General features: G+C 36.5%; 3 pseudogenes; all 3 read left to right on the forward strand.

Annotated features, from left to right (window-relative positions):
* Nucleotides 1-13,223: 13,223 nt before the first annotated feature.
* On the forward strand, nucleotides 13,224-13,922 carry LOC149260541 (putative fructokinase-5 pseudogene; annotated as a pseudogene).
* A 3,420-nt stretch (nucleotides 13,923-17,342) lies between these two features.
* LOC149260542 (cytochrome P450 CYP72A616 pseudogene) lies at nucleotides 17,343-18,128 on the forward strand (annotated as a pseudogene).
* Nucleotides 18,129-18,472: 344 nt separating this feature from the next.
* Nucleotides 18,473-19,256, forward strand: LOC149260543 (putative fructokinase-5 pseudogene; annotated as a pseudogene).
* The last annotated feature ends 4,813 nt before the right edge of the window (nucleotides 19,257-24,069 follow it).

A 24,069-nucleotide genomic window follows, 5' to 3' on the forward strand; every position in this document is an offset into this window, starting at 1 on the left:
GGAATTTTTGGTCCAATCTATGGAAGATGATGGACACCAAGTTGAAGAAGAGTACTACTTTCCATCCACAAACATATGGCAAAATAGAGGTAGTGAACAGAACCATCGTACATCTTTTGAGAGGTTATTGCAGCAAGAATCCCAAGCTTTGGGATGAGCACTTGTATTACAATCAGCATGCTTACAACCGGGCCAAGCACTCTTCTACAAATACTTCACCTTTTGAAGCTTGTTTTGGGTATTTGCTTTAGTCACCTTTAGATTTAATTCTTGAGAAGGATGTTGCCATTGATGGGCATAGTGACATTGACAAAGCTCGCATGTTCATTGAAAAAATTCAGCTCATACATCAGCAAGTTCAAGAACAACTTGAAAAAGTCAAGGCAAGTACAAGGAGAGACATGATAAACATAGAGTTGATCATAAGTTTCAAGAAGGAGATGAGGTATGGCTGCATATTAGTAAGGAAAGAATGCAAGGAGAAGGTAAAAAGCTGAAGCCTATTCGTTATGGTCCATTCAAGATCCTTAAACAAGTTGGAAATAATGCTTTTCAACTAGATTTGCCTTCATATATGCAAATGTATTCCATTGTGAATGTGGAAAATTTACGTTTGTATGAACCTCCTTTAATTGTTGATCATGAAAGTGACATTAAACTGCCATCCATAGATGATTTCTCGCTAGAATTTTTGGATGAGCTGAAAGAGGATGATATCCTTGATAGAAGATCACGCACTTCGAGGAGGGGAAATGTTGATTATGTTCAGGTTGGTCTTAAAGGTAGCAAACCAAGTAAGGCAAAGTGGATGGAGGTGGAAAAGGTGATGGAGCTGTACCCTCACCTTCTTAACAGGTAATTGAATGCTTTTGGGGTCCAAAAGCTTCCCATTTGGGAGGTGTGATCAGGTGATCATGTTGTAAGTGGAAAAAATTTTCAAATTTTGAATTGCTCAGAATTGGTTGAAAGTAGAATGACAGGATAGGCCTCGTCGATATGATCCTGTAGCCATGAACGACACTCAAATCCGACACTGTATGTGAAAGTCATTCAAGTTTGAAAATTCACAATTTCATGCAAAAGTCCAGTTTGACCTGGGTTGACTTTGAATAAAAAATATATTATGGGAATATTACTTAGAATATTTTGGGAATATTCCTCAAAATATTCTTGGAATATTCCTTGGAATATTCCATGGAATATTCCTTGCTAGCTAATGAATGGATGTTGCAGGTTTATGGTGCAAAATTTTTGTGTCTCCACAAGATTCGATCGCTGGTATCTGTGCTACCATCCCTCAGGCCCGACTGGCCCGCCCTCGTAGCAGTTCTTAACCATATTAGCTCGCGGTTTATACTTTTTATGTTACAGGTTATGGTTTCGGGGGATAGACCACCAGTGGTCCCAGGAGACGAGTTCACATGCCACCATTTGCGCCATGGTTAATTTCCAACCCGCCAGCCTTAACACTTTAACCGCCCCCGAATCGTAGTTACATGCGCAGTGTACTCCGGCGGTCACGGTTAGTTAACCCGCTAACCGTAACTGCCACCAGAATCCCAGTCACATGCGCGCGGTTTAGGTTGACGGTTATAGTCAGCCCGACAATTTCACTGGTGAAACTCCAAATTTAGCACCAATTGCCAAAATTAGCGGAGCTAATTGCAGTTACTCCAAGTTTGGTGGAGTTTCTTTAGGGCAGATTGGACAAAACTTCAGTTGGTCATAACTTTCACTAGGGAGAATATTTTTGAGCGATTTTTTTTTTTTGATTTTGAGTATTTTGAGCATTCCAGAGCCAATGGTATAGGTTCCAGAGCCAACGGAGTCATATTCAGGTACTTTTTTGGCATAGAAGCTTGGAGAGCCATCAAGGCCTAGGGAGTGTTAGTGCTGTATTGGGTTGTGGTTAACCATTGGAGGTGAAACAAAAGCCATTCTTTACTATTATCTGTTTTGAACTCATTTCCACAACTTATTTTTCCTGTTTAGGCTTTCTTTTCATTGTATAACCAATTTAAGCATCTAATAAGAGCAAGGACATGCCCATTTGGGGGCCTTGGACCCGACAAATGTAGCCCAGGAGGGGTGAACTACCTTATCAGCTGTTGTGTTATATTATGTGATTTTATCTTGCTGTGTTTTTCAGATTTGATATGCTAAATAGTAAATTGAAATAATACTCCTTCACACATAAGACTCAGAAAGTTATTAAAAACACTTTGTTTCAATTGCAAGACATGAGTAACAGTTTGCATATATAATTTAATGGAAATGAATACCTTGAACAGTAAATACAAGTAGTTTCATTTTCAGATCAGGGGTCTAGGGGGGGTGGGGGCGACGATTATTTGGAGCCCCCCTTGGCAGGGGATTAGGGGCAGCGCCCTCAAAGCTAAAAATAGATGTAAAATTGCCTTATAAAATGTTGTAATTTCGTAGTCAATCTAGGCCGTTCATTAGGTGGAGATCTGACGATAGAAGTTATGTTTAATTTAGGGTTTTTTTCCCTATAAGGCAACCCCTCGCTATATATGAGGGAATTGTATTGTGTCTATGTAGATCTGTATTCTGAGCGAGAAAGAGAGAGGAGATTGTGTGAGAGCGAAGACGGAATTACAACGGATCTGCTATAGGTTATATCTCTTCATTTTGCTGGATAATATAAAAGGAAGGACTCGTTGTTCATTCGTGGACGTAGCCCAAATTGGGTGAACCATGCATATCTGTGTCTCTCTTGTTTTATGCGTTTTCTGTGTTTATATTTCTGCAATATATTTTATGTGTTCCATTGCTCTGTGATATATAATTTTCTAACACTTATGATGAAGTTGGTCTCCCAAGTGACTGGTATTTTCAGTGTAGGTTAATAGAAGCACATAAAAAAATGTAAAATCCCAAAAAGAGTAGTAGTAAAAAATGGTCAAGTCAAACTCATTCCTCCAAAAGAACCACTTATTTTATATAAGTGTTCTAAACTAGTTAAACATTCCTCTATAAATCCTCTCTGTACTGATGTAGCATAAATTTCAAATATTCCAATCACTCAAGTTTTCCCGAGTTTTCCCTAGTCCTCAAGAACTTATTATTCCTGAAGAAAATCATTTCTTTGCCAAATATTTCCGCGAATTTCATCCTATTCGATGAGTAGCAGGGGATTAACAAGTAAATAGTCATATATATTGTAGAGGTGGAACATGGCCTCCTAAAACAAGGTTCAACAGTACTAGCTTGCCCAATATTAGATAACCCACCAACAGAGAAGACTGTGCTCCTATGTTAGAAGTTGATGCCAATAAGCCAAAAGATACAAATCCTATCTACCAATTGGGAAATTATCTTACTAATTGGTGCAAATATGTAGAATTAACTATATATGAGTTGGGCACTCAGGCTGACTTAATTATGCAAAATATAGAATTACTATATAATGAACAACAAGCAGAGAAAGTAAAAAAACAAGTTCAAAAACAAAATAAAGAAAAAAGGAAGGAGCTCAAGGAGAAAAAGAAACAACATTATTATGCAGAAGCATGAGGTATTCCTACCACATATTTAAGCTCTGAAGATTCTATAGTTGATTTATCTCAGATTTTTCGTCAAATGAATTCTATTGAGCCAACTTCTAGTTCCTTTTGCAATGGGGGAGAGATACCAGAAATTTCTAAGTTGAACCCATCTAAAGAAAAAATACCAAAGATGGATCTTAAGAAATCCAAGGTCTGATTAACAGAAGCTTCAATATTATTTACCGATTTTATTCGACCAAGTATAAGTAAAGTTCATATCCTAAAACATGTTCAAAAATATCCAAAGGTTGAAGAAGGCTTGATGTCGGCTAGCTCAAATGGATATATACTTGATTTAGATAATTTAGATGATCCATAAGATGTTATTAGTGTTTGGATTGGTAGTTTATATCAAATGAAAATTGCTAGAAGATTGGATAACCAATCCATATTTGCCTTAACAAAAAGGAGAATGGAAGGTATTGTATATAATTGGTGGAATGAACCATCTCAAGATCATAAAAATGCAGTGATATCAATGGGAGTATCGACTTTAGAAATGTTGCTAAGAACTCAATTATGTACTGACCCACTAAGAAGTTTTCTTGGTGTAGAGAAACAATGGGCGTTGCAGGGTTTGACCAATGACTAAACTCTCATGTGACCCCATGTGTGGAAAAGAAAACAACAAGTGGGAGAATGTTGGGTGTGTGTTATATTCTTTCCCTGTTCGTTACGTTGGGTGCAGCAGGGGGGTCACAGGGGGGTGCGACCCGTCCTGTTGGGGGGTTTTAGGGGAGTGGTAGCCCCCTTGTGCGGGGTTCGGAGCAGTGCACCGAGAGTTTTTTTTGGACCCTATATTAGGTGAGCGGACTTACCTATGGTTTTGTGCGTGGGTTTTGCAAATGGTTTTGCGCAGATGGTTTTCTACTCATGGTATTTGTAGATTCAATCAAGGGACCTACAACTATCTTCTTATCCAGGGTTAATGGATTGGGGTTTGTGAATGCTTCAACATGTATATATATGTATTGTAACATTGAAAGGAATATAATGAAAAATCAATCTGGTAGTCCCGGTTTTGGGATCTAGGGGAAAATCTCTGTGTATTTGTTATAGACATTTTTGGGCACTGCAACCCCAATCATAAATGTCCATAAACCAAGGGCTCTTAAGTCCCTAAAAGTGTTGTTCCAACCCCTAAAAGAACAAGGTCAGTTGATTACATCATCTCCCAGAAGTTCTCCATGAAAAACTACTCAGAATTGGTCAAAATTGGACCATCTCACTTGCTCCATGGTCAAAGTGCGCTGCATCCCACCTAAATGCACACGGGAGGTGCGATGCATACTGAAAAGCCCTTCTATGGGGTGCGATGGGTGAGAGTGGACAAATGGCAGGGTCAATCTGCAAGGTGGAGGATCATGGAATCTTCCAGAAACTTCTCCTGTGACACTTGCCTCTCTACATTCGCCCAAGGATGAGTAAGAGATCATCAATCTCCAAGTGGAATCAAGAACTATCAAAGAGAGGACACTAATCAAATCTCAAAAGCTGAATCACCCCCCTTGCATACATCTATATATGGATCCCTCATCCCAGAGATCCGGAGGCTGGAATTTTGTATCTTGTAAGGAAGTGCTGCTGGTTTCGTGGTGTAACATCATAGTGTTGGGTGATCTAAGCTTTTCATGAGGTGAAGAAGGGCTCTCTTGCTGAGAGGATGACGCTGGGTTAGAACAATTGGTTGTAATCCTCTTTGCTATTCTTGATTATTAATAAAGCTATTCAAGTTTTCCTCCACATTCTTGTATGATTGATGATATATGCATTTGTGTTGTCAATATATATCTGGTCCTATATTGTTTATGATAGTAGAACTCTGTTCTTGGATAGTGTTATGCTGCTTTGATTCTACAGGTGCTCTTTGAAGCTGGGTAGACAAGGAAGCGAGTGACAAAGATCTATCAGAAGGGAGAGGAATTAAGCAAGGAACCAAGCACAAGACAGAGGATGGTCTCCTTTATTCCCCTCTTATCTACTTCTCATAAAGGAAAACGTAAGTGGTTTTAGTTTGTTTGTTTCTAAGGTAGCTACTAGCCTTAGTGGGACTAGCAGCTATGCATAGACACTAGATTTCCCGATAACAAAATGGCGACTCCACTGGGGAGTGAATAGATTGTTTGTTTGTCTATATTTGTTTGCTTTATAAACTTACAGACGAAGCCTGAAGTCAAGTCAGCTAGCCTTCGAACTGCATTTGCTATACAAGTGCAAAGTAGATCAATGCTGCTTAAGTCTATCTCTGGGTTTTGTTTATAAACTGAAAAATCGATTTACAAGCTCTCTAATTGCCCTTGTGGTGGCTCAAGTAACCTCCTTAGATCTACCCCTATGATTTATTTACTGATTACCACTTGCTCGGCCAAAATCCCTGAACTGTGCTGGAAACTATGATCAAGAACTGGATCAAAAGTCCCGCACTGTACCATCGCACCCTCTCTTCAAGGATATTAGTATGCATCACACTTCCCGTGTGCTGTAGGTGGGATGCATACTGGAATCCCTGTGTAACAGGTGCGCTGATCAGAAAGGGCTAATTTTGCCTTCAGACTTTGGTTTTTTCACTCTTTTCAGCTTTATTAAGGAGTTTTGCTGTCTGTAGTTAGTATACCTCTGTTGGAAACCCGCTTCCTTGCCATTATTCTGCCTCCATTGTGCAAAGAGCTGTAAATGTTTTTATGTATTGTGAGCCATTTTCAATTCTCTTTTACAAAGAAGTAGCATAATTGAACTGTCGTTTCTTGATCTGGAAGTGTCGCAAGTGTCGTTTTCAGTCATAGAAGAGAATATGATTGTTCTTGATAGCCGATTACACTGTTACTCTTGTATTTGATTTGAATTAATAGTTTTTCAAGTGTCGAAAGCAAGTTTTCAATTCCAAATAACAAAGTGTCGTCATTGTCTTCATTTTGTCTTGAAAAGAAACTTGTTAGTAATGTCGCTTTGAAAAATAATTCAGATTTGCGCTTAGCTTTCTTTCTATCATTCACACATTAAGAAGGCTAAAAACAAATACATGCATGTGCATTTGCATTTAGATTGTTTGTTGGTTTGATTTAGGACAGTGCATATAGTGTGTGCTCTCTGCTCTATGTTGAAAGAATATCGTCTCTCTTTCCTTAGTAGCTAGGATTTTCATTGCAAAAAGAACATTAAACGATTGTTTATCATCTTAGATTGCATTTTAGGAATTGTATATCTACATCACGTGGTGAACCTGAAAGGCAACTTTCTTAAGCAAGATCAACTGTAAAATAAATTTAATGAATCTAAAAACGCTTTGGAACCTAACGCACAACATTTAGAAGTCTAGGCTAGAGACGTATTCCGGCGTCGTAAAGCCTGATAACTGTTGTTTTCATTGTTGGTTGGGTGATTCCTCCACTTTGAGACGATAAGTGTTAGTACGGACTTGTGCTCCCCCGTACCATCGAGTATATATTGGGAGACCACAATAGGCTTTATCCTTTATCCATAGGAAGCCGTGTCTGCCGCCCTATCGATCGCAATGCACTGAACACAACATTCGGGAAGATTGACTGCCGTACCTTAAAAAGTATTCTGTAGTTTTGCGATTGGTTTGGTAATCCCTCTGTCTAGATTTCCAGAGTAGTCTCTTTCGTTCCTTTTCAGACTCCTTAAAGGAAAAGGTCCATCTGAGCACTTGTCACTTCAAGCTCATTAAAAATCGAAGGCGACTAGAGTCATCTTTTGTTTTTTATCGACTCTTAAAAATTGAAAAAACAAGCTGTGTCAAAGCGTCTAAAATTTATTTTAATCGGAATAAACATCACCTTTCCTGCGTTGGTCTTAGGTTGAGAAAAATGGAGTCCACCAACCAAGGATTTCCTCTTGGGATATCTTGTCTTGTCCGTAATATGAGATTTGTTCGCCTAACAAATTGACGACTCCATTGGGGAATGTTTTGTTCTTCTATATGCCTTCCCGTGTTCTCTGATTGCCTTCCACTACCTTGATTGATTGTATTTAGATACTTTAAAGTTAAATTTTTGGATCTGTGGCTACATTTTTTTTTCTTTGTTTTTTTGAGGTGTCGCGCTCTCCTTTTTAGCAGCAGAGAAACAATTACACAATTCACTATTAGCAATAGAGTGACAATTGCACAATTTACTATTAGCAACAGAGTGACACCGCACTTGTGTGAATAGATTACCTGCAACACACTTTGAAAATTTGAAAAAAAAAGTTTTTTTCCATTTGGGTCTGGAAAAATTTGCTTGTTATGATTTCTTGGGTTTGTTTACATTATAGAAAAGTAAACCTTTGCTTGGATTGTCATGTTTAATTGTATTTTTGTGTAATTTGTTTATATTTACATATTTAGGCTTTTCGAATTGATTAGTTTCATTGATTTATCAAAAGGAAATTTCTTGATTCTGGAATTTGGTTGTATGAACATGTCTTCTTTCAGTGATGTGATTAAGAATTACTTGTGTCTACGATAAAGAATTTTGGATTACTTTCAAAAAAATATAGATTAATCCGACCTTGTTTTCTTGTTTGACTTGTTGTGGGAAGCATTTTTTGGCTTGGATTTTAAGGAAATTAGGTTGTATTTTTTTCAAAAAAAATCCTGGGCCAAAAATCGTCTATTCTGCATTCTCTTTGATTTGCATTTCGAAAATGATTCATTGATTATTGCATTGTTGAAACGTGAATGAAGACTTTTCTCTTTCGTAGATAGGATTCATCAAAGTGAAAAGGTTACATTTCCTGTTAGCTGCATTTGAAATTCGATTACTATATCGGTTGGTTACCATACACATTTGACTACTTTAATAAAAAGAAAAACAATAAAATCAATTAAAATTTAGCAAGGCATTAATTAATCACATCATATTTAGTGGATCTAGGTTAGAAGATGTGTTATGTTGTCTATAAACATAATATTTGTCGTTGAATTGAGACTTCTGTGATCCATATTAAGTTTAAGAGAAATTCTTCGGCGTAAATCACAAGATAAATCATTTGTCGACGCGTTTCGAACCAACTAGTGTGGTTCATCGTCAGGACAAGTTGAAGAAACAGATCCAGCTTAGCATGTTAAATAGTCTGAGCAGAGCCTCCAACGGCTATCTTGTACAATGGCTAATTTTGACTTTAGGACTAGAGTCATACAAAATATTATAATTTAATGGAAATCAGTTATATTAGGTGACCAATAAAAATTATAAATTAATTTAAATGGTGTTAATGGTTAGTTAAAAAGATATTGTTTGATAATTAAAATAATAAGTTATTTAATATTTAAATGAGAATTAGTTATATAAAGGACCTTTTTTTATTATAATATGAATAGATATATATATATATATATATATAATAATATACATAAAAGTTAGTTAGAATAAAAGTATAAATATAAAGTAATAAAAGTTAGTTAGAATAAAGATATTAGAACGCGAAAAAAAAATAAAAAATAATAATAAATAAATAAATAACTAAATAAAAAAAAAAAAAAAAAAAAAAAAATATTAAAAATAAAAAAAAAAAAAAAAATATATATATATATATATATATATATATATATATATATAAATAAATGAATAAAAATAACAAATATATAAAATAAACTTTAAAAAAAATAAAATAAAATAAAAATAAACAAATGAATGAATAAAATAAAATAAAATAATAATAATAAGAATTGAAATAAAATTAATAAAATAATAAATAAAACAATAAATAATAATAAATTATTATTATTATTTTTTATTTATTTATATTTATATTTTTTATTTATTTATTTTTTATTATTATTATTATTTATTATTATATTATTATTATTTATATTTATTTATTATTATTATTATTTTTTTTTTTTTCGTGTTCCAATATCTTTATTCTAACTAACTTTTATTACTTTATATTTATTTTTTTATTATAACTAACTTTTATGTATATTACTTTATATATATATATATATATATCATATTATAATAAAAAAAGTCCTTATATAACTAATTCCCATTTAAATACTAAATAACTTATTATTTTAATTATCAAACAATATCTTTTTAACTAACCATTAACACCATTTAAATTAATTTATAATTTTATATAATTTTTATTGGTCAACTAATATAACTGATTTCCATTAAATTATAATATTTTGTATGACTCTGGTCCTAAAGTCAAAATTAGCCGTTGTACAAGATAGCCGTTGGAGGCTCTGCTCAGACTATTTAACATGCTAAGCTGGATCTGTTTCTTCAACTTGTCCTGACGATGAACCACACTAGTTGGTTCAAAACGCGTCAACAAATGATTTATCTTGTGATTTACGCCGAAGAATTTGTCTTAAACATAATATTTGTCGGTAATTGTCTGAGTTACATTTCGCAGGTAGTCAGTATTCCACGTATATAAGTATATAGGATCGTTCTCTGTGTACTTTTGGGTATATCAGATGATGCTCCATGTATGATAAATATATTGGAATGCTTCCTATCGTACAAGATGCACTAGACAACACTAATACAGATTGAGCTTCCATGTACTTTCGGGTATATCGAAAGACCCCCTCTAGGTTGCAAACCTGCCATAGGTGATTGAGTTAGTCGTCTTGTTGTTTGTGATACTTTGAACACAACATTCAGGGAGATTTCCTGCATGTAATGGAAATAGTATTTCGCAATTCACAATCGCTTGGTAACCTTTTATAACTAGTATCCCATTTTTACTACTTTTATTTATTTTCATTGATACCAATTGTAAAATTAACTATCATATATTGTTAGAATTACTAACTAAAATTAAGTTTTCAGTAGACCTAGGGTTGAATCTGATGGAAATAGTTTCATAATTTACTGTAATAGCCCTGGTGAAAAAACTCATGTAAAAATATAAAAGGCCATGATGATGGGACATGTATTCCAAGCTGAATGGTGGGCAGGACATCCTGGTGGGTGTTCATTTGGTTGTTTATGGGTAAATAAATTGGCAAAGGAAATGGCTAAGGCATTAAAGAGGCAAAAATGTATTTTGGCACATTTATTTATGAAAATATGGAAATTAGGAGAAAAGGAAGGTGAAAGGTCATAGGTTGCATGTGAGGAGGAAAACAAAGGAAAATAATGGAAAATGAAGAAAATAGAAGCCTCATTAATAAAAAGGTTTCTGAGGATGAGTGGGCAAGACTTAGTCAGTATGTTTTGGAGCTTGTTGTAACTTTTCCTGACACCTTTGGAAGTTACAATTTTTTTGAAATCTGTCAGTTTATTCCATGACACAATTATGAGGAATAAAGGTGCATATACAACTTCTTGGGTTATTTTAATATTAAGTTTAATTTTTAAATAAATTTAATTTTATAAAAAGCATAAAATTATATTTTTTATAAAATGCTTTTTCATTTAAAATATTAATTTTGTGTAAAGATTTTGGGTCCATAATACTTCTCTAAGTTAGACTCATGTTACATATGCCTTCGAAATCTACAAACTCATCAAAGTCATAAGCCAAGTCAAAGTTCAACATTGAAGCGCCAAGCCAAGGGAGGAGACCACAGGGGGTGTGGTAAATGATGGAAGCGTAAGAGGTAAAAGTCTTGTACTTTTTGACGGCAGATATCTGTGTTCTGAAATCAATGTATGAAGTTTAATTTCGGGCCCCCATGGTCATCTGAGCTTTAACAGTTGGGGGAGTTCGAAATAAGTCAGTTTTATAAAACCACGTATGATTACGTGGCATAATTAGGTAAATTTGGGTCCCCCCCAGGTGAAAAACAACTTACCATAATTGACCCCATTCGAAATCTACTGGTGGTTTCAGGGACAACGTAAAGGTTAATTCTGCCAAGTAGGGTTTAAGGTGGCAATAAGATCCTTGTGTGGCCATCTTTCAAATGGGCAACGTCTATCTTCTCCACGAGAATGATAGCTACTTTAAATAAAAAAATTCTAATGAATTTAGGATGGCAAATATCTTCTAGCTCAACTAATGATGCTTGGAATGAAGAGATGGTGTCCTACCTGGCCCGGTTTATTCACTTACATTTGAGGATCCATAACTTGTCTATGCATCTAGGGATGACCAGATTAGCTCTGTTGGTAGCGATGGGGAGAATCAAAGACTCAGTGTGGGATCTATGGTTTGGAGATTAGGCCACCATTGGTAAATGAGACTGTTAATGCGCTTGGAGTGTATGTAATAACGAAGATCTCAAACTACCCATGTGGATATTTCAATCGGATGCCTTTGCACGTAGTGCCCTTGTGATCATGTATATGAATTGTGGAAAGTATCATCATTTGTTAGAGGAATGGAGCAAATTGGTGTTGTTTGGTGCAAAAGAAGTTGAAGTGCTTAAGGAGTTCTGCAATCTAACAATAGATTTTATTTATCGCACAGTATTTGGAAGTTGTTACGCAGAGGCAAAGAACATCTTCAATTTGCTTGCTCAACAAATCGTTCTCACAGCTGAATTACTTCACAGTGTTTATGTTCTGGGCTTCAGGTTTCTGCCTACAAGTAAGAGCACGCAACGCTGGAAGTTGGAGATAAAAATCAGGAAATGCATGAGGCAGATGATTGAGGTTCGGGAAAGGACTACTGACATGGAAAAGTCAGGAATATGTGGGACTGATCTATTTGGTCTCATGATCTCTTCCTAAAATAAACAGTTGGGGGCAGCCTTCAAGATGTACACATGACTATAGAAGAAATCATTGATGAATGCAAGACCTTCTACTTCGCAGGACATGATACCACATCAATCTTGTTGACATGGACCTTGTTTTTACTGGGAATGCACTAAGACTGGTAGGAGCGTGAAAGCAAAGAGGTGTTGGAAGTCTGTGAAAAAATGTTGTTCCAAATGAGGATAGTGTGAATCATCTTAAAATTGTAGGAATGATTCTACATGAAGCCTTGAGACTTTACCCACCAGCACACAGTTCACAACGTCAAACATGCAAGCTAATGAAGCTTGGAAGGCTTTCAATTCATGCAAGGACTGAACTTTTGCTTCGAATCCTTCAAATCCAGCATGATCAGTCTTTGTGGGGAAATGATGCAAATGAGTTCAACCCAACACAGTTTAATGAGGGAATTGTAAAGGTTGTGAAACATCTATTGACATTTATGCCATTTAGATTTGGTCTAAGGGTATATTTGGGGTAGAACTTTTCTCTGTTGTAAGCGAAAGTAGTATTAGCCATGATTCTGCAATGATTTTCTTTTTCATTTCACCATCTTATGATCATGCACTTGTCATTTTTCTCACCATGCGACCCCAACATGGAGCCCAAGTGATCCTCCACATGAACTAATGCAAATAGGTGTAATTCACATGAAGACATTCCATTTGAAAACATAATTTATGAAGATGACTATGATATTTATGGTGTTTCTGAATTAGTATTTTCAAATGAGCATATTGATTTGATCAATTGGTGCCCTTATCAAGGTTCATATCCACAGTTTTCAGTTTCTTTAGAAGAAGTAGAATCTTTGGCAAATGGTTATCAAAATGTTGTTATCATGTTGTATATGAAGAGGTTTCAATCACCTACCCTTTGGTTATGCTAGTAAATCGAGGCCATTAAGCCACCAACTTGGTTATGATTCCATGATTGGAGCTGTGCGGTACAGAGTTGAATGAAGGAAGCAAGATCACCTTGAAAGACTTGATTGTTTTGCTTCAGGGAGATGCTCATTGATTTTGCCCCATTGAAGTTATGGGTTTTGTTAGCACAAGCATCAATGTTTAAAAAGGCCCCAGGCAGTGCACCTGCAAATGTTGTTGTAGCAATAACTATGTTTGGCGGGTTCTCAACTTTCATTGGAAAGGTTTGTGAAGATGGATTTGGGTTTCAATTAGTTGACATTTTGAAGGAGAACGGTGTGCTGGATCGAGGCATATGCATGATAAGAATGCTAGAACATCGTTTGCTTTTTTTACATTGTGTGATGATGGTGAACGAGAATTTATGTTTTATCATAATCCCAATGCTGACATGTTACTAGCCAAGTATGAACTTGATGTAGACTTACTTCGACATGCAAGCATTTTTCATTATGGATCAATAAGTCTGAGCTCAGAACTATGCAGGTCAACCCATCTTGAAGGTATGAAGATTGCAAGATGCGTTGGAGTTTTTTTTATCTTATGATCTAAATTTTAGATTGCCACTATGGCCATCTCCCGAGGAAGCTTGTAAAGGAATTCTCAACATTTGGGATAAGGCAGACCTGATTAAGATCAATGAAGAAGAAGCATCGTTCCTTACAAATGGATCAGATTATGAAAAGGATGAGGTAGTCATGTCACTTTGGCATCCCAGAATGAAGTTATTGCTCCTCACTGAAGGGGAAAAGGGTGCTTGAGTTCTTAAAAAGCATGGGCAATGTGTCTTACACATAGCGTCTGCACTAGGTTACGATGGGAAATAAATCCAATACTAAATGTTGGTGTTGGGATTAACTTCTGAGATGCACATGGTGGGATTGTAGGTTACCTGGCAGAGGAATTACTAAATATCCATCTATCCAATCAACAGGTCAAACAATGACCCAATAAATTGGCAGAGATTGAGATTTTCTAAGGTCAAAATTAACTGCAACATTTAGTAGCAGATCTTTTGATATTTTATTTTAGCATCCAAAGGACCTTAGATGGCAATATAACGAACAATTGGCAACCAATAAATTCAGAAGATGATTCTAAACACTCCAACAATACCTACAACTTGAGACACTTTGCAACAACTTTCCAGATTCTGAGGCAAAGAATTTGCAGACAGTTCCAAATTTCTTGCAGACTATTCAGAGATTGTTTTATTTTTAGTATATTATTCAAGATTTTATTCCAAAATTATTATAACAGTTTAGGAGATAGTCTATATATTGTTTCATTTGTGATAAAAAATGGTTGGCCTTTGATGCCAAAATCTGTCAGCTTTGTAAAACTTTATTACATATTTCCTAATTAAAGTCTTCTGGCTCCAGTTTATGACAAAATTTGTTTTTCCTGTATGTTTTTCTAGTGTTTTCATAACATATTTTTGCATACATTCAAAGTAACATAGTAGATTTTGGGTAAGAATAGATTGTGTATCAATCTATCTGAAATCCCCCACAGATTTATAGTCATTTAAATAGATTATTTTATTGGACAGTATGTCTGAGATAGCCTCTCTACATCTTTAAATTGTTGCCTCATGTCATCTCTTGAATGTGTCTTATTTGGTTGTAGAAGTCTTCTACACGCATCCAAATTTGATTGGTTGATTAAGTATTCAGTATGACTTCTTAATTATCAGGAATTCCCTTATATTCTTCTGTCAAATTATTTAAAAATCATGTTATTTTGTCAGGCTCGAAGTTGACACTTTGAGCAAGGTCTTTGCAAGAGAGGGATTTATTCATGAACATGGATTGTGCAATCATCAACAACCACCCAAACTAAATCATAAATCTGGCCATTGTGCTTCATAGGCTGTTGTCCAGTGATAGTGAACAACATTAAACAAAGCCTCGTAACAATTAAGGGAGCCCCCTTTGATTCAAGGGCCAACTTGAACCTAAAGGCTGGTTGAGTTGGCTTCTCGGTGTATTTTTTGCAGCCAAGGACTGCCTACGAGAAATAAGCACAACATTTGGCGCCGTTGTTGGGGAGAAAAGTAACGAAGATAATTAGATCTATTCCTTGCTGGTGAACAAGGAGTAGGAATTTTTTATTGGTTGCATTTCTTTCACCCAACGACTCCACTTTGTCATGTGGTGATTCCACTAGGTTACCAATTCCACTATTTCGAAATATCAGTTGACTTTACAGCTGTGTTTGTGCAAGGCTCATTGATAGTTGCAGTCAGCAGTATATGTTTTTTCCTTTTATCCATGATTAGAAATCTAAGATGTCCATAGAGGATGCAGCTTTTAAAGTTCACATGTAAGTATCTATTGCGTGTGGAGTTTGAGTTTTATATTGTAAATATGTTTCAAGTTTCCAGTTGCTGGCAAAGTGATCTATCAGTAAATCCACTCCTCACTTGGTTACATTGGAAAGAAGATTACACATAACAATGTAAATGTTTAGTTCAGTTAGGTAAAGGCTGTGTGGGGTTGAATTAGTTATTTTCAAATTTAGTGAGTATTAGATTATTCAGTTTTGGTGTGCAATGGGTGGATTGTTACATTTTAAGCAGCTGGTAATCAGTGAATGAATAAAGAATTATTTTCAAGCAATGGTGCTAGAGGTTTTGGTGAAATTTTCTTTATTGTTTATATTCTTTCTGCTAGGAATAATCAATAATGGACAGAGGATGCATTCAAGTAATAGGTTATAGTGGTCAGATTATGAGTTGAAAGTTACAGTTAAGGATTGCAGCGTTTTAGTGGGGAGCATCGGTTTGATTATAGCATATTGCAACTTCAGGTCATAGTTTTATGGTATGACTCCATGTCCAACAATCAAGGCTACTGGTCTACTAGTTCTTTGTGTCCCACAGGGGGAAGCAGTCCCCAGTTGGAGCCGATGTTGTAACTTTTTCTGACACCTTTGAAAGTTACAATTTTTTTGAAAACTGTCAGTTTATTCCTTGACACAGTTCTGAGGTATAAAGGTGCATATACTACTTCTTGGGTTATTTTAGTATATATATATATATATATATATATGTGTGTAAAATATTAATTTTTGTGTAAAATTATTGGGTCTGTAACCCATCTCTAAGTCAGACTCATGTTACATGTTTCGAACTCATCAAAGTCATAAGCCAAGTCAAAGTTCAACACTCAAGCGCCAAGCCAAGGGAGGAGCACACACGATGCGTGGTATATGATGGGAGCATAAGAGGTAAAAGTTTCGTACTTTTTGATGACAAATATCCGTGTTCTCAAATCAATGTATGAAGTTTAATTTCGGCCCCCCATGGTCATCCGAGCTTTAACAGTTGGGGGGGTCCGAAATAAGTCAGTTTTGTAAAATCACGTATTATTACAAGGCATCATTGGGTAAATTTCGATCCCCCTAGGTGCAAAACAACTTACCATAATCGACCCCCTCTGAAATCAACTGGTGGTTTCAGGGAGAACGCAAAGGTTAACTATGCCAGGTAGGGTTTAAGGTGGCAATAAGATCCTTGTGTGGTCATGTTTTAGATGCGCAACATCTATATTCTCCACGAGAACGACAACTACTATAAATCAAAAATTTTCTAATGAATTTAGGATGGCAGATATCTTCTGGCTCAACTAATGATGCTTAGAATGAAGAGATGGTAAGAGATGGTGTCCTACCTGGCCCGATTTATTCACTTACATTTGAGGATCCATAGCTTGTCTCTACATCTAGGGATGACCAGATTAGTTATGTTGGTAGCGATGGGGAGAATGAAAGACATAGTGTGGGATCTATGGTTTGGAGATTAGGCCACCATTTGTAAATGATACTGTTAATGCGCTTGGAGTGTATGTGAAAACAAAGATCTCAAACTACCCATGTGGAGATTTCAATCAGATGCCTTTGTGCATAGTGCCCTTGTGATCATGTATATGAATTGTGGAAAGCACTACCATACGTTAGAGGAATAGGGTGAATTGGTGTTGTCTAGTGCAGAAGAAGTTGAAGTGCTTAAAGAGTTCTGCGATCTCACAACATATGTTATTTCTTGTGCTATATTTCGAAGCAATTATGTAGAGGAAAATAACATCTTGAATTTGCAGGCTCAACAAATTGTTCTCGCAACTGAATTACTTCACATTGTTTATGTTTTGGGCTTCAAGTTTTTGCCTACAAATAAGAACATGCAACGTTGGAAGTTTGAGAAAGAAATCAGGAAATGCATGAGGCAGGTGATTGAGGCTCGGGAAAGGACTGCTGACATGGAAAAGTCAGGAATCTGTGGGACTGATCTGTTTGGTCTCATGATATCTTCTCGAAATAAATGGTTGGGGGGAAACCTTCAAGATGTACACATGACTACAGAAGAAATCATTGATGAATGCAAGCTTTTCTACTTCGTAGGATATGATACCACATCAATCATGTTGACATGGACCATGTTTTTATTGGAATGCACCAAGAATGGCAGGAGCGTGGATGCAAAGAGGTATTGGAAGTCTGTGAAAAATGTTGTTCCAAATGAGGATGGTGTGAATCATCTTAAAATTGTGGGAATGATTCTACATGAAGCCCTGATACTTTACCCACCAACAAATAGTTCACGAGGTCAGACATGTAAGCCAATGAATCTTGGAAGGCTTTCAATTCCTGTAGGGATTGGACTTTTGCTTCCAATCCTTGAAATCCACCATGATCAGTCTTTGTGGGGAAATGATGCAAACGAGTTCAACCCAACACAATTTAATGAGGGAATAGTAAAGGTTGTGAAACATCCATTGACATCTATGCATTTTGGATTTTGTCCAAGGATATGTTTGGGGCATAACTTTTCTCTGTTGGAAGCGAAAGTAGTATTAGCCATGATTCCACAACGATTTTCTTTGTCATTTTGCCATCTTATGCTCATGCACCTGTCATGGTTCTCACCATGCGACCCCAACATGGAGCCCGAGCGATCCTACACATGAACTAACGAAAATATGTGTAATTCACATGAATACATTCCATTTGAAAACATAATTTATGAAGATGACTATGATATTTATGGTGTTTCTAAATTAGTATTTTCAGATGAGCATATTGATCCGATCAATTGGTGCCCTTATTAAGGTTCATATCCATAGTTTTCAGTTTCTTTAGAAGAAGCAGAATCTTTGGCAAATGGTTATCAAAATTTTGTTGTCATGTTGTATATGAAGAGGTTTCAGTCACCTGCCCTTTGGTTCTGCTAGTGAATCGAGGCCATTAAGGCACCAACTTGGTTATGATTCCATGATTGGAGCTATGTGGTACAAAGTTGAATGAAGGAAGCATGCTTACCTCAAAAGACTTGATTGTTTGCTTTGGGGAGATGCTCATTGATTTTGTCCCATCGAAGTCAGGGGTTTCGTTAGCACATGCATAAATGTTTAAAAAGGCCCCAGGAGGTGCACCTGCAAATGTTGCTGTAGAAATAGCTAAGTTTGGCAGGTTCTCAACTTTCATTGGAAATGTTTGTGAAGATCAATTTGGGTTTCAATTGGTTGACATTTTGAAGGAGAAAGGTGTGTTGGATCGAGGCATACATTATGATAAGAATGTGAGAACAACACTTGATTTTTTTACATTGTGTGATGATGGTGAACGAGATTTTATGTTTTATCGTAATCCCAGTGCTGACATGTTACTAACCACGTCTAAACTTGATGTAGACTTACTTCGACATGCAAGCATTTTTCATTATGGATCAATAATTCTGATCTCAGAACTATGCAGATCATCCCATCTTGAAGCAATGAAGATTGCAAAAAGCACTGGAGTTTTTTATAATCTTATGATCCGAATCTTAGATTGCCACTGTTTCCATCTCTCGAGGAAGCTTGTAAAGGAATTCTCAGCATATGGGATAAGGTAGATCTGATTAAGATCAATGAAGAAGAAGCATCGTTCCTTACAAATGGAGCAGATTATGAAAAGGATGAGGTAGTCATGTCACTTTGGCATCCCGAACTGAAGTTATTTTCGTCACTGAAGGGGAAAAGGGTGCCTCAGTTCTTAACAAGCATGGGCAATGTGTCTTACACATAGCATCTGCACTAGGTTACGATGGGAAATAACTCCAATACTAAATGCTGGTGTTGGGATTAACTTCCGAGATGCACATGGTGGGATTGTAGGTTACCTAACCGAGGCATTACTAACTAGCCATCTATCCAATCAACGGGTCAAACAATGACACAATAAACGGGCAGAGATTGAGATTTTCTAAGCTCAAAATTAGCTACAACATTAAGTAGCAAATCTTTTGCTTTTTTTATCCAAAGGATCATAGCTAGCAGTCTAATGAACACCTGGCAGCCAATAGATTCAGAAGATGATTCTAAACACTCCAGCAATACCTACAACTTCAGACACTTTACAAAAGCTTTCCATATTCTAAGGCAAAGGATTTGCAAATAGTTCCAAATTTCTTGCAGACTATTCAGAGATTGTTTTATTTTTAGTATACTATTTAGGATTTTATTCCAGAATTATTGTAACAGTTTAGGATAGAGTTAGTCTATATATTGTTTCATTTGTAATAAAAAATGGTTGGCCTTTGATGCCAAAACCTATCATCTTTGTAAAACTTTATTACAAATTTCCTAATTAAAGCCTTCTAGCTCTAGTTTATGACAAAATTTTTGTTTCCTGTATGTTTTTCTAGTGTTTTCACAACTTATTTCTACATACATTCAAAGTAACATAGGAGATTCTGGGTAAGAATAGATTGAGTATCAATCTCTCTGAAATCCCTTGCAAAGTTATAACGATTTAAAGAGATTAGTTTATTGGACAGTCTATATGAGATAGATCCTCTACATCTTTAAATTGTTACCTCATGTCAGCTCTTGAATGTGTCTTGTTTGGCTGTATAAGTCTTCTACACGCATTCAAGTTTTACTAGTTGATTAAGTATGACTGCTTAATTATCAGGGTTTCCCTTATATTCTTCTGTCAAATTCTTTAAAAATCATGTTATTCTGTCAGGTTGGAAGTTGACACTTTGAGCAAGGACTCTGCAAGAGAGGGATTTATTCATAAATAGGGATTGTGCAATCATCAGCAACCACCCAAAGTATATCATAAATCTGGCCATTGTGCCTCATAGGCTGTTGTCCAGTGACATTGAACAATTTTAAACAAAGCCTGACAACAATTGACGGAGCCCCCTCTAGTTCAAGGGCCAGTTTAAACCTAAAGACTGGTTGAGTTGGCTTCTTAGCGTAGTTTTTGCATCCAAGGGCTACCTACGAGAAACTAGTACAACATAACTCTCTCATTATTCTCTATCTCTCTCATACTCTTGGATACTTAGAGTTTTCTTGGAGCACCCTTGGAGGGTGTGGCATACTTGGAGTTTATGAGCAAGAAGGCAAAGGAAGAGCAGGAAAGCGCAGGAGGGCATTAGGATCAACAACTACATCATATTTGCTTGCAGCAACCGAGTTGCATGGATTATTTATTTACTAGTTTTGGCATGAATGGCACATGCAAGTGGTTTTTTGGTCATGATCTGTCACTGGCATGGAAGATTTCCTGGATTGACAGTGGATTTTCCTAGCCTTTCCATTTTCTGGATAGCCATGGAGATTGTGCATTTATTTCCTTATTTTGTTTTGGTTGGTTCTCATGTTTCCTTAGCTTGGGTTGAGTTATTAATTCCTGGAAGCCTTAGTTGGAAAAACGCTCTGGAAATCCTGTAATGACTTGGGTTGAGTTGGTAGTCCTAAGAGCCCTATAAAAACTTGGGTTGAGTTATTAGTCCTAGAAGCCTTGGTTGGAAAAATGATCTGGAAGCCCAACAATAGTTGTGGGTTGAGTTACTAATCCTGGAAGCCTTGGTTGTACAAATGCTCTGGAGCCTGGTGACGACTATGGGTTAAGTTACTAGTCCTAGGAGTCGGGTTGGAACAAATGCTTTTGAACCCTGGAAGGCTAGGATAGAGACTAATCCGATGATGGTGTTGTGATGTCTGACCATGAGGTGGAATCACTATTTTATGGGTTGAGGTGGATGGCCTCTAGAAGCCCTAGATGAGTTTTGATTGATGTGTTCTATGAGATCCCACATTCATGCTTGGAATATGGCACATGGGTGAATGGATGAAGAGAGATTTGGGTCAGCTATTCTACTGTCGGGTGGAATGTGGAAGTCCCATCCTGGGTTTGGATTTTGCATCAATAATGAAAGGTTATTTATCTTTGTATTTATATGAGTATTGTGATGCATTATATGTGGTATATATGGTTGTGATTTCATGGATATTTTTGCCCTTATTATGCTGGTTATTTATATGTTTTATGACAAAAATTATGTATGGCTCTCATCATGTTATTACTTTTTATTGAATGATCAATGTGTCTATGACCTAATGGATGAAATTTCATCTAATGTGATAAGGAGACAATGCTGCATAGTGAATCTCAGATAAGTATGAGACCTCTATGCTCAGATATGTTATTTACACATGTAGGTTGCATATTTACTAAGTGTTTAACAAAATGTATATCATGGTTAGGCTTGGTTATGTCAAGCCCTTGATCAAGTTTAATGTTAGAGACTTTTCATTGGTGTAATTTAATGTCTTGGAGAGTCTCATCAAGTTCTAGGCATTGGTTTGGAGGCTAGCCCTGAAAAACTAGCTTAAATCGCGTAGTGTCTGGCACATAACTGGTTGATAGTCTCTCTTGTGCAGGAACTCTGGGAGAGACTATAGGTTTACAGTCGCACTCATGCGCTGTCATGGGAGCGAATCTGGTTCTAATTCATTGAAATGCTAGGTTAACTCAAGGGTTGGGTGTTGAAGGAAATGCAACTAGGTTTGGTCTTCATAAATGTACTTTTGATATTTGTACTTATTCAAGAAAAGATGTATTATTTTTATAATATATGTCAATGAGTTTCTTGCTCAATGAAATAGGTCTAGCACATGTTAAGTGCTATAGGTGAGTCAAATAATCAAAAGGAAATGCTAAAGGCCTTAAGTGCATGTTACACCATGTATTAGGGTCAAAAGAATACCTCCAAGAAAAGTCAAGTCCCCTCCTATGCAAAGGCACCATCAAAGAAGCTCCTTCAAGCATGTTACACCACCAAAGAAGCCATCTAAAGCAAGCACAACAAGTCACCCTGTAAAATTTCCTCAAGTCGGTCTTCTAGTCAGCCTAAAAGGAGGGATAGTCCTTTATATATAAAAGGGTTGTCCACTCAACCAAAACGTACTCACTTACCTTTGAAATCAACGCAACAAGTGAGAAAGTAAAGGGTGAAAAATAGACGAGAAAGGGAGCCTCTAGTTCATCATCGAAGGAAGGAAGAACATCGAATCTTAAAGGGCTATTTCTAGGGCAATCTATAGTCACACGTGTGAGGACATGGAAGGTTGCCTATGGTCATAACATCAGAAACCCACAGTTGGCATATCTCTCTAATTGGGTTAGGAAACTAGACCTATAAGGTCTCCCAATCAAGCAAAGGAGAAGGACACTTAAGCGAAGGAATAAAAGAGCTTACCATATCAAGGAAATCACCACACATGTGGAAATCTAGGGCTGTAGGATAATCATATCCAGTCTGCACCTACACCTTGAGGAAAGAGCTCATTTGGTCAAGTAGAAGAAAGGGATCATCACAAGAAAAGGGACTTATCAAAATGTGTCTCTTCTAGAGAAAGTACAATAAGGTCTATCAACAATTAAGAGAAGAACGAAGTGCCAGAAGAAGGAGGTTGAAGTGGCGGAAGGAGGAAGTGCCTTAGTAACAAAGTGCCGGAAGGACTTGACTTATGCTTGGAGGATATTCAAGTCAGGGGTCTAGGGTTTGGCATTGATCAATAAGAAGCTTCAATAATAGAAACTCACTAAAGGTTTTCCTCTCAAGATAAGAGAGGTTTTGGCCCTGGCAGAGAGCCAACATCTTGTGTTCTTGTTTTAGTAGCAGTTTGATGAAGTAAACACACATGCACTAATAATAATAAGAAGAAGATTAAGCTAACAAGAAAAAGTAAAAAGACTCCACAAATTGTTATCAAGTAACGAAGAATCACACTACACTTATTTGCCCTAGATTCTTCAACATGGTATAGGAGCTAAGGTGACACATCAAGGAAAGGGAAACTCAAGAACACTTATCAAGGAAGGATATCTATAAGGTTAAAGCATCAAGCCTAGAAATCTCAATCACTTCAAGGAAAATAAGGTCTCCAATCCGTCATTCATCAAGGAAGTCTACATAGAAAGAAGAAGAGCCTTAGATAATGGCACCTACAAAGAAGAGTAGATCGAAGCAAGATCTACATCAAGGGACAAGTCATCAAGTAAATCTCATCATCAAGCAAGTCCACTTTTAGAAGGAAACTTGAAGAGCATCAAGATCCTAGGAAGACAAGCCATCAAGTCTTCAAGGAGAAAGCAAATCCCATACATCTCAAAATCTATCAAGTAAGTATATGTCCCCTTCTAAATATACATCAATGTCTTTTTGCAAGGAAAGCAACAAATTGGTAGGTACCAATAACTTTCTTGCATGGAAGAAGAGGATTGATTTACTTCTCAAGGAGAATGAACTCCTAGAACATGTTAAGGGAATACCATTATCCCTGCTAAGGAGCAAACTCAAGCCTTATCTAAGTACAATAAGGATGAGACAAGAGCTCAAAGGATTCTAATATAATAAATCAAAGACTCTCTCATTCCTTATGTCTGCAAATTTGAAACATCAAAAGAAATTTATGAGAAGCTAGTAGAGCTATTCTCGGTATCCACAACTAGAGAAGTAATATCTCTAAGGAATTAATTGTACAAGATGAAGATAATAAAGGAAGGAATAGCTCCCTACTTCATGAAAATCTCTGAAATGAGAGATCAACTTCAAGAGCTTGGGGAAGT

Source organism: Pinus tabuliformis, chromosome 6 (genome assembly GCF_031772625.1).
Source record: "Pinus tabuliformis cultivar Carrire ecotype Pingquan chromosome 6, CPIR1, whole genome shotgun sequence".
Lineage (NCBI taxonomy): Eukaryota > Viridiplantae > Streptophyta > Pinopsida > Pinales > Pinaceae > Pinus > Pinus tabuliformis.